This window comes from Melopsittacus undulatus, chromosome 10 (genome assembly GCF_012275295.1).
Source record: "Melopsittacus undulatus isolate bMelUnd1 chromosome 10, bMelUnd1.mat.Z, whole genome shotgun sequence".
NCBI lineage: Eukaryota > Metazoa > Chordata > Aves > Psittaciformes > Psittaculidae > Melopsittacus > Melopsittacus undulatus.
In genome coordinates, this window is record NC_047536.1 from 14,538,736 (window position 1) to 14,555,376 (window position 16,641).

Below are 16,641 nucleotides of genomic sequence, written 5' to 3' on the forward strand. Positions count from 1 at the left end.
GTGATGGGCTGGAGCATAGAAAACCAGGAGCTGCTGGAAGCACTGATGTTTGCTTCTCCCACACCTGATAGCACCAGTCTGTGTTCTGTGCTTGTATCTCACTCTTGTCCAACTGATCTTTGTTTGCCCTCCCATTCTGCACCAGTGACAACTGCAGTTCCCTGGTAGTTCCCAGCTCTGCTGTACTTCTCCTCCAGGGAATCTGCTGTTATCAGTGCATGTTTGTATTTGGGAGCACGTACAGGGAATTGAGTCATGGCTGTGTTAGGTGCTTTGCAGAAGCAGGATTTAAAGAAAGGCAATCCCTGCCCTGAGGGTCTTGTGTTTTGCAGGCACTAGTAATGGTTATACAGCATACAAAATATAGGTATACAAAAGGCAAGGCCCCTTCTTGGGTGCTGTGATTTGGTTGGGCTCGTGCTTGGCTGAGAATGGAGGGAGGAAAGCAAAACTTAGTTCCTCCATTGCCCAGCCATAGGCAAGGTTGTGTTTGGAAGGGATTTTGGCAGGAGGGAGTTGCAGGGATGGTTTTGGAGGAGGAGGAGGAAGGAGTGGCTGGTTAGATTTTATCGGGAAGGTTTTCCCAGGCTTAAAAGAAAGCTGTGCAGAAAGTGAGGCTGCGCTTAGGGAAGGAGCTGACAGACGGATTACAGAGGCTGGTGGGGCAAAGGTGATGGGCTGGCCGTATGGTAGGTGGGTTATTGGTTCAGCGAGGTAAGAGGAGATGTGGAAAGGTAACAGGAATACAGAGGGGAAGGCAAGAAGCTTCTGAATTATGTAAGCAAAGGACCAGAGTGGTTGTGGAGTGAATTGATGTGGTCTTGAGGGCAGCTGCTGGAACAGGAGACGACAACAATGGATGGATGAAGAGGGAGGCTTGGTGGAGAACAGAGAGAGAGAAAGGGGCTTAGATGTTTGTAAAGGCAAGCTTGAGACATGGTTCCAAAGCAACCCAGCCTGCCAGTGGCGGGTGAGATTGTGGGCCTAAGTGAGAGGATGGGGATCTCCCCTGGCTGAGGAGGAAAGGGGGAAAGAGAGAGGATGACAGCAAACAGCCTATATCTGGCTTATGAGGAGGGGTAGAAAGCGGTGATGTGAACTGTTCTGTGGAGCTGTTGCTGTCTCTTTGAGTTATCTGAGTGGTTTTGCCATCTATTTTTTGATTAATGGATCTTTATATCATTACTGATCCTGGTAACTCACCCAGCACTATAAAATGCAGGTGGTTGCAGGGGGTATCCTGGCTGTTCCAGCAGCCTGATTGTCCAGCATCTCCCACCAGCTTCACACCAGTGAGGTTCCTTTTGCTGTTTCCAGTTCATAGCAGAAGAATTACTCTGGGAATATCTTGTCTTGTGGGGGTTTGTCCCTTCTGGCTCTGGCCATCACCAGCAATGGTCAGTGGAGACAAGAGCAATGATTAAACCCTAGATGCTTGCTTCTCTTTTTCCAGTTTACCCTTTCCAGTTCTCTTTTCCATTTACCCATTCCCAAGAAGAGACACAACCAAGGAACATTCCCCTTAATGTCACAGTGCAGAGTAATGCCTAGAGGAGACTTCCAAAGATGACTTTGTATTTGTCCTGTCAATGCAGGACATTGGTGATTTTTCTCCCACCCCAAACGTTTACATCTGGAAATGTGATGAAATTGATAATTTTTCCTCCTTAATCTGTTTGGCTGGGAAAAAAAAAATAGCTTTTATATTGATATTTGAGTTTGTTTCTGTTGGAGTATAAAACCAGGGTACAGGGGGGATTTATCAGTTTAACTCAGAGAGCATCATATCCCAGGATGGAACGATGCAAACAAGGTGTGAAAACCTCGATGCAGAGGTATGAGTAGCAGTATTTCCTTTAGTTTTCCTTTATTGTGCATAATGGGATAATTCATATTTTAAAGAGCAAGCACTGATTTCTCCAAAATAGGTGCTGACTTTGTGATCCTTTTCAAATCAGAAGCCATCTGCAAAGAATCCCAGACTGGTTTGGCTTGGAAGGGACCTTAAAGGTCAGCCAGTTCCAACCCCAGGGACACCTTCCACTAGAGCAGGTTGAACATGCAGCTCCCAGTGCTATTACACAGCAAGGAGGATCTGCAGGAGGACTTTTCTGCTGGGAAACAGAGCCCCACACGATGGACATCTCTCTGTTCAGGCTCCTCTCTCTGCTATCCCAGCTGTGGTACCGTGTTTGCATAAGAAGCAACAGGGTGAGTAATGCCTGCCTCTGCAGACATCAAATGCTGCAGGTATTTTGTGGTAAACCTGTTGCTGCTCTGGGCAGGGAGGATGCACTTTACTCTGAAAGCAAAGGATGAAAGCCTTTGTGGCAAGGGCTGGGCTTTGAAAGCGACTGAGCCCAATCCCCTGCACAAGCAACTGTTGTATTATCACAATAGCTGATCTCCCAAAGCACTTGGGGCCACGGAGCCAGCGCACGCTACAGCCTTGCAGCCTTCTACTGGTGCTGCCAGGTGTCTCGATCGTACTCCAGTAATATATCCCTGTTCAATGCAATGGAACAGTGGATTTAAGGGATTCACCTTTCAGGTTGCTTGTTCAAGCATGCTCAAGGCGGCACACAGTGAAAACAACCACTCTTAGATGGCTTGCCTATAGCTGTGCCCTAAAATGGCTGTATTTGCTCAATTCCTGAGCTATAGGTGATGTGATGCAGACCTGGGGCTGTTGTCACCAAACTGAGTCTAAGAATGGAGCAGATTTGCACCATTCCTCTCTGTAGGTAAAAGCGTTACTTGAGAGCCAGGTCACGGATGTAGCTGATGGGCAGACCTTGAACCTGGGTGCTGGGTTATTGCCACCTACATCACTGGAGCAAAACTCTGCTTTCTTATCTGGAGACAAGGCTGCAGGTCCCTGGATTAAAAGTGCTGTTAAGGAGCCACATTAAAAACATTACAGGGTGGCCTGTGTGCAGAAGCTTCCTCAGTGAGCGTGTGCAGTGGTAAAAGGGCAGGAGAACCCACGCAGGAGGATTTTCCCCCCTCTATAAGCAGAGGAAATGGATTTCCTGTGGAGCAGCCAAGAGGTTTTATTTACTGTGAAAACTCCGAATCCTGCTCTCCATTTCCCAGCAAGATAAAACGCAGGCACTTGGTTGAAAGGCAAACTGAATGCTCCAGAGGTTTAATTACCACTGCTCTCTAACTGGAATCAACACAGAGCGTACTCTGCAGCGCCCAGCTTCAAGGAGAAATGCAGCTCCCCATAAGGCAGTCAATAAAAGGAAGATCCATAGCATGCAGTCAGGTTGTTGTGGTCCTTCCCATAGCTGACCTAGCAAATGCTCGCTTTCAAACCTCAGGTTCTCCCTTAGCTGTTATCAAACTCCATAGCTCCTTATTCCTATGCTTTTCTGTGTATAATATCTATCAATGTGGCACTGAATTAAGGGAGTTCATAGTCCTGGAAACTAAATTGCCTATTTTTCCTGGTCTGAACTAATCTCAATTCTGGCAATTATTCAGTCATAGAATCATTGTATTACTGCAGCTTTATAAGGATCTTGGTTGGAAAAGGTGTCAAGAAGGCAGGTGTGGGTTTGGTGTGACCTCTGGCAGGGGCCTCTGCTCTGTGGGATGTATCAGGCATAGGATTCACAATTGATTTGGGTTGGAAGGGACCTTAAAGCTCATCCAGCTCCAACCCCTGCCATGGACAGGGACATCTTCCACTGGAGCAGCTTGCTCCAAGCAGAGGTACTGCTAGCAGTGAAGCTGCACTCCCTGCCTTCTGCCAGGGATCAAGCCCTGGCTTTACATCATGGGCTCAGGCTGGAGATGTTTATACAGGAGCTGCTGTAGGAACCACATAAGTTGCTCTTAACCCTGTTCTACACTTCCTTCTGCATAAGCAAGGGTTAGGTTTTCTCATCATCACCAGCAGCACACTTAGTATCCTGCCCCTACTGACTCATGGCAATAAGAGACCCTAAGCGTGATCCTTGTCCAAAGCAAGCATTATCCCGGTTAGTGCCAGCACTTTCCAGCACTAGTATTTGGGCTTTTTCCATGCTCTTAATCTTATAAATTGAATCAAGCCTGATGATAAAAGTGACTTCCTGGATATTGTGTAACAGCTTGTGCCTGTCAGGATGGGAGACAAACAAACCTGACCTTGAACTTGTGTTTCCTCACAGCAGGTAGGAGCTTCCAATAGTCTGCACTGATCTGGGGATTGCCAGAGGAGGCTCCTGGTCTCCTCAATGCCCTGGGACAGCAGCGAGGCTTCCAAGGCAAAGAAGCTTTGGAAAATGCTTTGGATCCCCCTCTGGGGACCAGAGGATGCCCCGGAAAGCACTGCGGCAGGAAGGCAGCAGCGTGTTCTCGCTCCAGAAAGGAGGCAGAGGAGGAATCCCGTCCCTATCTGGCATGGTTTAACCTCCCGGGATTAATTAAAGGCTTTCTCAGTTTTTCTTTCAGACCTCACAACATTCATCTCTGCCTCGCTGAGTAGGGAAAGGCAGAGGCATCTTCTCTGGTGAATCACCAGCCTGGTCCAGTTCTCAGTTTTACATTGCAGTAATAGCTTTTTCCTAAGGGAATACCACAGGAAGGGCAGACTTTGGCTTCTCACCACTGGAGCATTACATCATTAAGACGGGCTGGAAATCCAAGCGGTTGAAGAAACAAATGATCCTTAAATCCAGCAATCCCCCTTCTCTTGGTGTTTCTGTCCCCTCTTCCCTGCGCAAGGGTAAGGTAGGTGATGGTGTTGGCAGAGCCAATGTGGGGCAGGGCACCATATGCATGGTGGTGCTACAGGAGCAGGGATGTGTCCTGCATCCTCTGAGCTGGTAGCAGTGCCAGGACTGGAGACTAATGGAGCTCTGGGATAGCAAAATCCTTCCTTCCACAACTCAGGTTTGTGGTGATGGATGCAATGGCAGGGAAGGAGCCACGTGTCTCAGTGCTCTCTGAAACACACGGGGTCTTTCATATGGTTTCCTAATACCAGAGAAAGATGGGACCAGTCTCTGGTTCTTGAGCATCCTGAAGAAGCACCACAGCTCCTGGCTCAGCAAGCCCTGAGGATGTGCATGGTCTCTATCCACTGGCCCTGCAGACCCTCTGGCTATGCCCTGGCTGCAGCGCTTGTTTCCTGACCCCATTACCTATTCCCGTTTGCATTTCAGCTGCTTAGCCTTGATTATTTTAAGCCCCCTCTATCTGATTATCAGCAACCCAGCCAGGCAGATCGGAAGCTTCCTGCGGGATCCCTGGCAGTGTTGCAGGAGGATATTTTGCCTCATTTGTGCTCCTGGAGGTGGTTGATCCACAGGAGGGCAGGGGAGAAGTTATGGGGGCAGCTCAAGACTCCCTGTGGTGCAGGCTCATAAATCTGGGATACTTTGCTGGGTGATGTTTTTCCTTGTTCCCAGGGGCATACGGAGAGATGCAAACTCTGTCGCCAGGAGGTGTTGGTGACAGGCACCACATGCAAACCTGCATCCACACCGCAGGATTCTTCCGGGAGCAGAGAGGACCACGGTTGCTGTTGCTGACCAGTGCACGGACTCGGTGGCATGGCAGGATGCAGCAGATGGGTACCGAAACCCTGTGCAACCCTCCCAGAGCTGCCCTGCTCTTGCTTTTCAGTTTCCTATTGTTATCCTAACGCCATCCTCCTCCTCCCCCCAGCTGGATGAAGAAGCCTCCAGCTGGCCTAGAAGGCTTATCAGCTCTGTCTGGCTGGGTGTTAACAGTCTATTTGCATAAGTACCTGTCCCCATCATATGCTGCCTGCCTTTGTGACTCATGTGCTTGTTTGTTTCTCCTTCAGCAACCAGGCTTGTGCTGTGCTGCTCCCGGAGGTACCAGGGCAGATGTCACCACCGGGGGATGGATGCTGAGCAGCCTCCCTGGCTCACCCACTGCTCCTGCCTTGCGGGACCAGCTTGGGAATGAGCCGTGGAACTCACTGTTTTCTCCTGGTTGTCGAGGTAGAATTGAACTTGAACCCTCCCTTTCGCACTTCCATATGAGGAAAGCAAGGCTTCCCCTGGGCTGCAGTCCCGGCTTGTATTGCAAGGCAGAGTGATGCACCAGTGTGATGGGTAACTCTCCTCCCTGCCATGGCATGAGCTGGGATCCTTAAAGGCCTTTCTGAACTCAGGTCTTAAAGGCAGGGGCAGCACAGACTGAGTCCTGTGCATTTGCTGTGCTAGAGCATCACTACAGCTCTGCTCTGAGTGCTGATGGTGACCGTGGAGTCACCTCCTCAGGTAGGAGCTGAGCAGTCTTGTTTCTGCTCATTAGCTCTGAAAGGTTTCTCCATCCATAATAAGGAAGTCATTAGTGTGAAACTTCCACTGCCAGGTACGATTGATTCGGAGATTATAACCACTATAAAGGGGGGGATGTATTGCATATACAATGTGTTAAAGTCCTGGCATGTTGCTTTGGTTGTATGTCATTTGTGGAGCTCACCAGAGAATGGCTCAGGCAGATGGGTTGTTGCTAAGACAAGGAGTCACAAAAGCACAACCTAATCAGTTCTAAGTAAGGTGAAGTTTGATGGCTTTGTAATGGAAAATCACTGCGGTGCTTGAAGGTAGATGACACAGGTTTAGGTCCTTAGGACCTTAGTACAAAAAACATATGAAAAACAGAACAGAAAAACAGGACCTGGGGATGGGGAGTATCAGGGACTAGCAGACTGGGCACAGTTAAATTAACTGATGGGTAGGACAGGATGATTGCTATGTTTGTGATGTTAATGAACCCATCAAGCTGGTGTCAACATCTACTGGGGAGTATCAGCAACTAGCAGATGTCCAGGATGGAAGCAGTTAAACTAACTGATAGGTAGGTTTAGTGCTATGTCTGTAATGTTAAGTAAGTTGGTGCTTCAAAGACTGCCAGAAGTGATGAAGATTGTTGGAAGAAGTAAACGACCCTCAGAGACCACCACTACCTTTGTGTATGGATGTGGGAAACTTTCTGGAAAATGATGTCATTCATGTGTAGCCTCATGAATATGTAATGTATGCATGCCCAATGACTATATAAGGATGGCCTGTATAGCAGTGTCGTGGTTTAAAACAAATCCGCACAGTTCACTCACTCACTCCCCCCCTTGCTCCCTCTACTCCCGGAGAGTTAGGAAGGAGAATCCAAAGAATGTGGCCCCCACAGATTGAGATAAGAACGGTTTAATAGCTAAGGTATAACACAAATCACTCCTGCTACTACTACTACAAATAATAATGATAAAGCCAATAACAGGTGAAGAGAATACAACACCTCACCAGCCACCGACCCATAGCTCACCCCACCCTGCCTGACCGAGCACCGACCGATACCTCCTCCATCCCCCCAGAGCTCCAGCCCTTCCCGGGTCTCTCCCGGTTACCTTCTGGGTATGACGTGCTATGGTATGGAATACCTCTTTGGCTAGCCTGGGTCAGGTGTCCTGTCTCTCCTTCCTCCCGGCCTCCCCTCCTCCCTGGCAGAGCATGAGCTCAGAAAAAGGCCTTGAACAAAAACCAAACATTTAAGCAGTAACTCAAAAACGTATGCGCCACCAGTAACCGTTCCCAGCCCGAAAGTCAGAACACAGCACTGCACCAGCTACCAAGAAGGAGAAAAAATGTCTGCTACTGCTGAACCCATGACAAGCAGTAAGGTGATACACATTAGGAGGAGCTATCCCCCGTGTCTTCCAACACCACAATAAAGAATACCTGCTTGTCCACTTGAAACCTTTGTTGGTGAGTTTGTTCCTGGAGTTTTCCTTGAATCACTGCTCGGAGCCTGTTTTCACAGGGCAAAGGTGAATTCACATCAATAGCTTGTACGTCCTCTGTGGAAGGGCTCTAAGCCCACCCTAGGAGATGGACTCCATGATTTCATAAGCCTTCATGCTCTTGTTGCTATCTTACAAATAGGGTGTGCAACCGTGAGGCTCTCCATGCTTGCTGTTCAGTTTGGGATCCTCTCTGCAAGGAGCGGCCAGTACTGAATAAGTTCTTCTGAATGTGGCCTAGAAACACGTCCTGGTGTGTTCTGTTTCCCCTCCATGGCTGCCCAGCCAGCCAGCCAGTTCTTGTATGTGTAAGTTGAACACGTATTTGCAGCATTCATCATCTCATTCCTCGTAAAGTGCTTTTGACAATGCATTGGTTGAGTTGTGCCAGGCCTATGCTGCTCTTCTGACTGGGAGAGTGGATGGAGAAGTTGGGTGAGGAGAATGAGGGGTTCAGCTCAGCACATCCAATCTCAGTTTTGATTGTGTTGCCTGGGGAGTGATGTTATGGGGCCAACTGAAGCGTTCTCTGCAATGGGGAGAGGAGAGCAAGCATGGAGAGGTGTATAACCAGCAACTTGGTATGAACAGAATCACTGAAGAGGATCAGTGGGCTGGATTGTCCAAAGAAAAATGCAATGGGTGGCAGAGGGAGGAAGAAGCAGGCAATAACCACATGAGCCATTCAAGAAGTGGCTGAAAGAGGAACAGAACCACAACAGGTTCAGTTCACAAAGCCAGGAGAGGGCTGCAGAGATTCCAGGCCGGTGGCCATTCCAGCTGCAGAGACACAATGAAAAGGGGAGGCTGCAGCTTTCTTGGATTTACTTTGCTCCCAACTACGCAGCCTAAAAACGAATTAGAAAATTACAAATCCCATAAACCCCAGAATGACTGAAATTAAATCAGCAGGAGTACTCCAGAAGTGTTTGGGGCAGTGGATGCTCCCTGTCTGCTCCTCCTCCAAAGTACTGTGCTTCAGTGGAAGTGGAGGAGGGAGTTCATGTGGTGGTTCTGGTGTCATCCACTCTTGGCACTGCCAGCACATGGACCTATGGGGCAAAAAGCACCCAAGATAGATAGGACTCAGGAGCTCACTCAGCAAAGCAATTTGTCGACATGCATGAGTCCCATTGGGACTTATTTCAGTCCCATTCTAACAGGAGACAAAAAAGACCAGATCCAGGTCTTCCATCAGAGGAGCAGAAGGTGGAGATGTTCGATCTGAAATCTTATTTACCCTCCCTCTCTCACCGGCCTTTGTACCTCCTGCTAATAAATAGTGCTGCACACACACAACTTGATCCAAACCCTGAGGAAATCAATAGGAATTATCAGGTGCTCCATCCTCTGAAAATCAGATCGTGCATTTATGTGTCTAAACACGGGGCTTTCGGAGCCAGCTTTGGGCATGCTTTTTGGAAGCTGGGATTGTGGTGGTTTTCTATCAGGTCCTGGCTATGTTCAGTCCTGATGAATACTGTGTGAAGTTGTAAATCTCAAGAAACCCTTCACTTTCCGCCTTCACCTCTTTTTCCCAAGTGCATTAACACCTGATTTGTCCTTTTGGCTACTCTTCGGTCCTTCTGAATCACCATCACCCATCCCACATCCCTCTCTGCTCACTGCATCCAGGATAAGTTTGCTGCTTGGGAACATCGCTCAGGAGATGGAGTGTCTGTGTCAACCCCCCCATGGTTAAAACCAACCCTGTAAGCAAACCCTCATCGCTTTATTTATGACTTCTGGATGAGATAATGGTTTTCCACTTCCAAAAAGGAAGCTCTCCACTTCAACATTTATTTTCTATAACTGCTCTGGCATTTATATTGCAACAGGAGCCTATTTGGTGACATTAGCTGATAAATATCGTGTTATACAGCTGCAATTTACAATGCATGTATTTTTAACAGAGCTTCTAAGCTAAATTAAATGCTTCTAAAATACGGTGCTTATGGAAAACTAATGCCTGCTCTAGCAATTTTGGTTTTCAGGGTACACTCTTTTTTTAAACCCAGATACCATCTTTATCCTGTCAGGCAGTAAATTATGCACTTGCACTTTCATAAACTCTCCCCTTGGGAACTTAGTCAATGAAATGGAAATGTCTTTTTCACACCTTCCAACTCTGGAGGAATACAGGGGAATAGCCAACTCGGTTATGAACTGAATGTCTAGAGGGAATCCGTCTGAAATGTGGATTAATGCAGTCCTGATGCATGTATTGCCTAGCATATGTACTGCTCAGTGCATTGAATTGCGACTCACATCTTTAATGTCTCTGTTTTTAATTGAGAAAGTGATGGCACGTTGTGTGGTGGGATCTGCAGGTAGGAAGACACCCACTGGTACCTTGGCTGTTGCCCTCAGCTGCAGGAGGAGGAAAACCCTGTTGGCTTGCTTAGGGGAGTAAACCAGAACTGCTTCTACACCTATGTGGATCCTTCCCAATGAGCAGGGCAAAGGTTTGCAATGACATGTCCTGCCTCTGGGATAGCCCTTCATGAGGAAGAGAAGAGGTTCTTAGGTAGTTGAGCTAAATGATCCTCGTAGGTCCTTTCCAACTGAACTATTCTAAATCCACTTCTATTTTCATCATCCATCACCCAGAACTGCAGAGTTTGCCCCTCGCAGTCAAACATCTTCATGTGAAGGTCTGAAGAGCTGTGTTATCCCATCTCCAGATCTAATGTGGAAGGTTTGAAATGCCCCCCAAAAGGGAGCAAAGTGGGGAAGTGTGTAGAGGAAGTCCTCTGGGATGCCCAGGGATGTATCCAAAGCAGGAGGAGCTACAACAGGTCTTCTGTCACAGGAGCATCACTGAAGCTGTTCAGCTCATCACTGATGCTCCTTATTTCCCCACATCCACCCTATGAAAACCCCAGTTCTTCCAGTCTAGTGATTGCCTGAAGCATGTGATATACTAGATGTACTTTGCAATAGAAGTGAACTTACAGGAAACAGGGAAACCAAAACCAACAGAAACCCAAGCTTAACTTTTGGCAGGAAAAAAAATCAGTGCATAAACCCCACAAGAATGTGAGCATCTTTGCACAAAACCACTTACGGATGTATCCCTTAAAGGTAATCCCTTCAGACAGAGAGGCTGCCATTTCTTTACAAGATATTAAAGCAGCTGTTGCTAGAACATAGGGAATGTTTGAGCTATCCATCAAGGGAAGGACATCTGTAATGTTATATCCACTGGGGTTTTTTTTGTTTACGGCTCATTTTGGTACCAAATTCCTACCTACTGCAGGTAATTGAGACTGCAAACAAAATCTCACTATCCTCTGAGCTGCCAAATCACATTTTCTTCTCCTGTAAGCACACTTTTCCTTAGCTTCAGAGAGGAACACAATTATGCCAAATGAATGAGAAAAGGGATTAGTTTATATAATGACCATAGCAGACATCTCTCCCTTGATCTTTCCATAGTAGTTCATTCTCGAAGATGGGAATGATTATTATTGTAATTCAGAACAGAGCTTGCTCTTTTTCCTTCTGCAGCATCTGCTTCCTACTCTCCAAATTAACACCTATTGTAATAAAAACTAAATATCCTGGTTGTAGGTGGGCTATTGGATGACCCTACCTGGGACATGGAGGCAAGTTTCATCATCTTCGCATTCCCCTCCTGGAATGGCTGTATATTGCTCTAGCCCTTGATAGAAATTAAAGTAGCCATGAGGCTATTTTGATGACTTCTGGCTACCAGAGGCTTCACAAGAGGTTATCTAAGGCAGTAAATTACCAGCCATGTGTCTCCTGTGCTGTTTTCAAGCTGTGAAGCAGGTTGTTTCTGAGGGTCTTCAAAACAACATTGGACTTCCATGACATCTGGTGACTTACCTACACTCCCTTGGACATGCCCTATCAATATGCCCGGTGCTTATGTACTGCCATAATCAAATTTGATGCCAACAAGGCAACTGGGTTTTCTTCTTCCTTTCCATGAGATCTGTCTGCACTGATTTTTCACTGGTCCCAAGCCTTGGTCGGAAGCTTTATTACACCAAAGCATTGGGAGATGACCTATTCTATAAGCTTTGCTGTCCTAAAGCTGCTTTAACAGTTTTGTAGTCGTAGCTGTAGGTGAGCCAATTCACCCCTGAAATCAATGTGTTCACGCCTTGTTATGCCAGCAACAGGCTTTAACTCTGCAGAACTCATCCAAAGCTCATAGAGATTCCATCCTTCGCTTTCAAATACCGGTTAATTCTACTTAGGTGCTCATTATTGAAAGGTTACCTATATTTTTCCTTTTAGGTTTGCAAAAATAAGCTCTGGTGAATGAAGATGAAAGGAAAACGTTGCTGTTTTCTTCCCTGGAGATATTTCTCACTTGTTGCATAACTGCTTATTTTAGCATCAATCAGCTGAGCCTTTGTTGTGTAGACAACTCTGTCCTTTCAGAGGATTTGTGCAGTATTATTTCCTTTAAAATGCCTGAGTTTTGGTTGTTTTTATTATTAGATGTATTTCTTCTCTTGGCAAATGCCAGCTGACAACGCCCTGTCAGAGCTCTTCCTAAGTGTTACATAAATGTCATGCTATGGAAGCTGAGTATTATATAGATCATACACACGACCTTTCTGCAGAACCATCCTTCAGGTGTTACCTGTGTGTTTTGTTTGCTTGTGTTACATACATGCACATATATATGAGAGTCGTTTAAGTGTGTATATATGGTAGCCAAAAATCTGTTCAGCTACTGACCAGGAAAGTACTCAAAATGCAGAAATGTCCAAATTCTTGTTGGCACAACTTTAATCTACACCCTTTTGTTGAAGCAGAAGATGATTGTAATTGCATGTTCACGCGTTGTTTTTCTTCTGCATCTCTATATGGTGTGCAGGGAGTGAGATGCAGCCAGGGGCTCTGCGATGCTGGCTTGTTCCTATTGTTCAGCACATGATCCTAGGCTTGAGCTCAGCACATTATCCACATGTCTGACCACTTCTGGATTCTGCAGCGATAGCAAACACAGCTCCACTATTTCTGTGTGCACTTTCCAAACCTAAAACAAGGTGCTCCTCTTCCGCATAGCAAAAATGCATTGAGATTGCATTGAGGGATGCTGTGACCTGCAACCCATCTGCACCAAGGAACGGGATTTTGACATTCCATGACTTCCTTTAGAGGGGTTGTCCAGAAGTCCTGCAGAAATGGCCAGAAGGGCTGTAGGGCTGTGGTGTGCTGCTCAGGACCATTGCAAGGTTCCTCTGGAGACAGGATTATTAATTTCCTCATGGCTTTTCCTACAGTCCTTTCCACTACACTGCGTCAGCGCTCCAGCACCTTCATTAATCCTTCCCCAAACACCCGTTATGAAGATGGGTCAGGGTGACACATGGATGGATTAAGGTCAGTTTTGACTAATTCAGGGTAGTCCATCTGAGAAGCGAAATGTCTGCGTTTTCAGAGCATTTAACATGATACAGCACTTCATACATGCAAGCGCAGCACCCGCTGCTTCCAGCTGTACTAAGATGGATGTCAGCAATTCAGGCGAAAGGTTTCAGGCTGCAACGTGGGCAACACAACCCTCAGCATCCAGAAGTTTGCTTTAATGACTTTGTTTGCGTTACAAAGCCTGTGGCAAGGACAAGGAGAGAATTCTCCTCTTTGGAAGAGTTTTATCCTGTCCTCAGCCCGTATCTGACAGCCCTTTCATTGTGCTGTGGGCAGCTTTTGGTTCTGAAGATGAAGATCTGGCCAAACTTTGTTTCCCATTTGACTTACAGAGCAGGTCCAAAGGGCTGCAGGTGTCATATGGAAAACAGATTGTGAGTATGTAAATAAGAACTGCATTAGAACATGCACGTGCAAGAAAGCCTCCATAAATTGGTATGGAATGCCCCACTTTGGATGCTTATGACATTGTGACCAAGTAACACAGTGACCTTTAAAATACCCCTTAATGCAGCCTGTGCACATAGCTGAAGTGGGATCCATAGGTGAATTCCTGGCAGGGAGTGCACTGGGTGCCAGAGCAGCAGGGCTAACAGCTGCCAAGGCACTTAGGGCTGATGGGGACTGACAGAATGCATCTGTGTTCATGTGTCCCATTGCTGCTGTACTACAAGGAGAGGCTTTTCTTACCTGGGGGCTGAAGTTTCCCATCCTGGGGGGCTGCTGAGCAGCACCTTGAGAGACCTCAGCATCCAGAACCAGGCATGATTTTTGCTGTGAGCTGCTGTTCTTTAAACCCAATAATAAGGCTAATTTGGGTGGGTTTATCTAAAACACCATAAAGGCTGTCTCACACCATGTTTTAAGACCCTATTTCTAGAGTTGCAGTCCAAAAAACTACAGCAAGCCTGAGAATAACCAACACAATACTCCTTTGCTTTCAGCCTTGGAAGAGCCAAAGGACTTGGAGCATCCAGACCACAGGCTGCTGAAACAGAAAGTTGCATCCTAATTCATTCAAGTTTGGTAAATTATAAGGGCTGTACAGTGGGGAGCATCTGCGTGCCTCAGCTGTGGTGGCTCTGTGGTCCCAATGGTTTTGAACAACCAGGAAAGCTGGCCAGCTTAATGGATTTAAGAGACGATGGCAGCCTGTGACTGAAGAGCATCTTTAACCTGGATTTAAACCTTCTGCAGCAACTGAAGCAGCGCAAGACAGCTCCTGCAATGTATTTGACTGTGGGGCCTCCGGGACTTAAAGGATGTGCACAGTACAGACCGTGCCATGCAATTAGCACTGGTTTAATTGAAGAAAGCGGTTCTATCTCACAGCAGCGCTGCCGCTGTTTGGAATCCTGGGGAACGAGCTCCCACCGGGCAGAGCCTGAAACTCCCCTTTGGGGTGCCTGGGGCAGGGGTACCCCGGGAAGTCGGTGAAGTTTTGGGGGGGGGGGGGTGGTTCACACACACATCACATATACATTCTATAGACACACGTATAGGTTCTATAGACACACGTATAGGTTCTATAGACACACACACACAGACACACACACGGGGCTCCGCTGCTGCAGCCCCTCCGCGGCCCTCCCCGGCAATTCCCACGCCGCCGGCCCGCCCGCCCCGCGGCCGCGGAAGTTTGCAACGCGGGGAAGGGGGGTGTGTGTGTGCGGGGGGGACGGCTGGGCCGTGTGTAACCGTCTCCGCACCGCGTTCCCCGCCCGCTCCGCGATGGGCAAGAGCCGTCTTTTTGACGCAGGAGAAATGGCAAATTTGAAGTACGTCATTAATATGGCGCCAAAAGGGCTGTTTTTTTTTTTTAAGTATAAGCTTATTTTTTTTATTTTTTATTTATTTTTTTCCTTAAGGAGCGGCCCCGTTTCCGCGTGTGCGCAGCGCGGCGCGGAGCGGGGCGGGGGGGGGTGAGAAAGAGCCGGGAGTGTGTGTGTGTGCGGGGCCGGCGGGACGGCTGCGGGGCGGCTCCGGGCAGCGCCATGGGGCCCCGGCGGCCGGCGGCGGGGTGAGGGGCGGGCGGCAGCGGGCCGGGATGGGACCGGCGCTGCCCGCACCCGGCCCTGCCGCTGCGCCGCGGGGACGACGGACGGGAAGAAACTGAACATTTGGGGCGGCCGAGGCGGCGGCAGCGGCGGGAGGGGGGAGGGTTGGGGTTGGGGGGGGGGGGGGGGTGGAAGCGCCGCCACCATTATCCGTCCCCGCTCCGAAAGTCGCTTCCCCGCCTCCCTGCCGGAGCCCGAGCGGCGGCGGGGCTCGGAGAGGCTGAGGAAGTGCGGGGTGAAAAAGAAAGAGAAACAGGCGGGCAGGGCTCGCCCGGCCGCGGCGGAGCGGCCATCTCGGCTGGGAGCGGGGCCGCATCCATGGAGTTACCGGGCGGGCGCTCCTAAAGGAGGGCCCCGGCGGCGCGGCCCCGGCAATGACACCGGATTGAGGCGGCGAGGGGGGCTCTCCCGGCCGGGGACTGCGGGAGCATCCCCCGCCCCCCGCCTCCTCCCCGCCCGTAACCCGAGAGACCGGCTCAACTCTTGGAGGACACTCTCCTGGCAAAGGTAAAGGCGCGGCGGGCGCGGGGCTGCTTTTCCCGCGGGAGGGGATTCCGCAGCTCCCGCGGCTTTTGCTGCCATTGATTTATTTCGTGAAAATCTTCATTTTTTATTTATTTATTTTTCTGTGTGTCCCCTCCACCTCCCCCCCCAACCCCCCCCCCCAAAGCGCTGCGAGGCGGGGGATGTGCAGCATTTCCAGGGGCGGATTGCGCATGTTGGTCACTCCTGTTTTAAAGTGTACGAGGGAGGCAGCGGGAACGTAAACACCAACTTTTCCAGGGTCGGCTCCCGGCTCCGCCGCTGTTGTTTTGATTCCATTCTCTATTTACTTGTTATTTATCCCCCCCCCCCAGCCACCACCACCACCCCGAATTAATGACTGCGGCAGAGGCAGCCCTGCGCTCTCCCTGCCCGCCGCGGGGCGGGAGCGCGCTCCGCGGCTCCATGCGCGGCCCCGGTGGAGGTGTGTGTGTGTGTTGGGGGGGTGTTGAGGATCCGCGGCTCCCGCTGCCGGCGGAGCGGGCGGCCCGCGGGCGCGCAGCGCTGCGCGGGGCCGGGATGGCGCTGCCCGGGGGCGTGGCGGGGCCGGCTCCCGCCTGCCCTTCCCTCGCTCCTTTCCTCCTTCCCTCCCCGCCGCCTGCTCCCGATGGGTCCCTGGGATACCGGCCCCGGGAGGCGCCCGCATCCCCCCCGCGCATCGCCCGGGGGCAAACACACCCCAACCCGGTCCCCAGTGCCCTGGGGGTCCTGCGTGGTGCTGCCCCCCCCAACCCGGAACCGGGCACCTGCCCTCGGGCTCCCTCCTCGTCCTCGGGGGACTCCGCGCCGCTTTCCTCCCGCCGAACGGGGCAGCGCTTTGCAACGGGATGCGGGGTGGGATGGAGCCCGTGCCTGCGG

At 49.6% G+C, this 16,641-nt stretch overlaps 1 protein-coding gene across 1 annotated transcript in view; it reads left to right on the forward strand.

Annotated features, from left to right (window-relative positions):
* The first annotated feature begins 15,387 nt into the window (after positions 1-15,387).
* JADE2 (jade family PHD finger 2) overlaps positions 15,388-16,641 on the forward strand; it is a 76,155-nt gene continuing 74,901 nt past the window's right edge. The window contains 1 exon segment of the mRNA XM_034066783.1: positions 15,388-15,747. The gene's annotated coding sequence lies outside the window, so the exon portion shown is untranslated.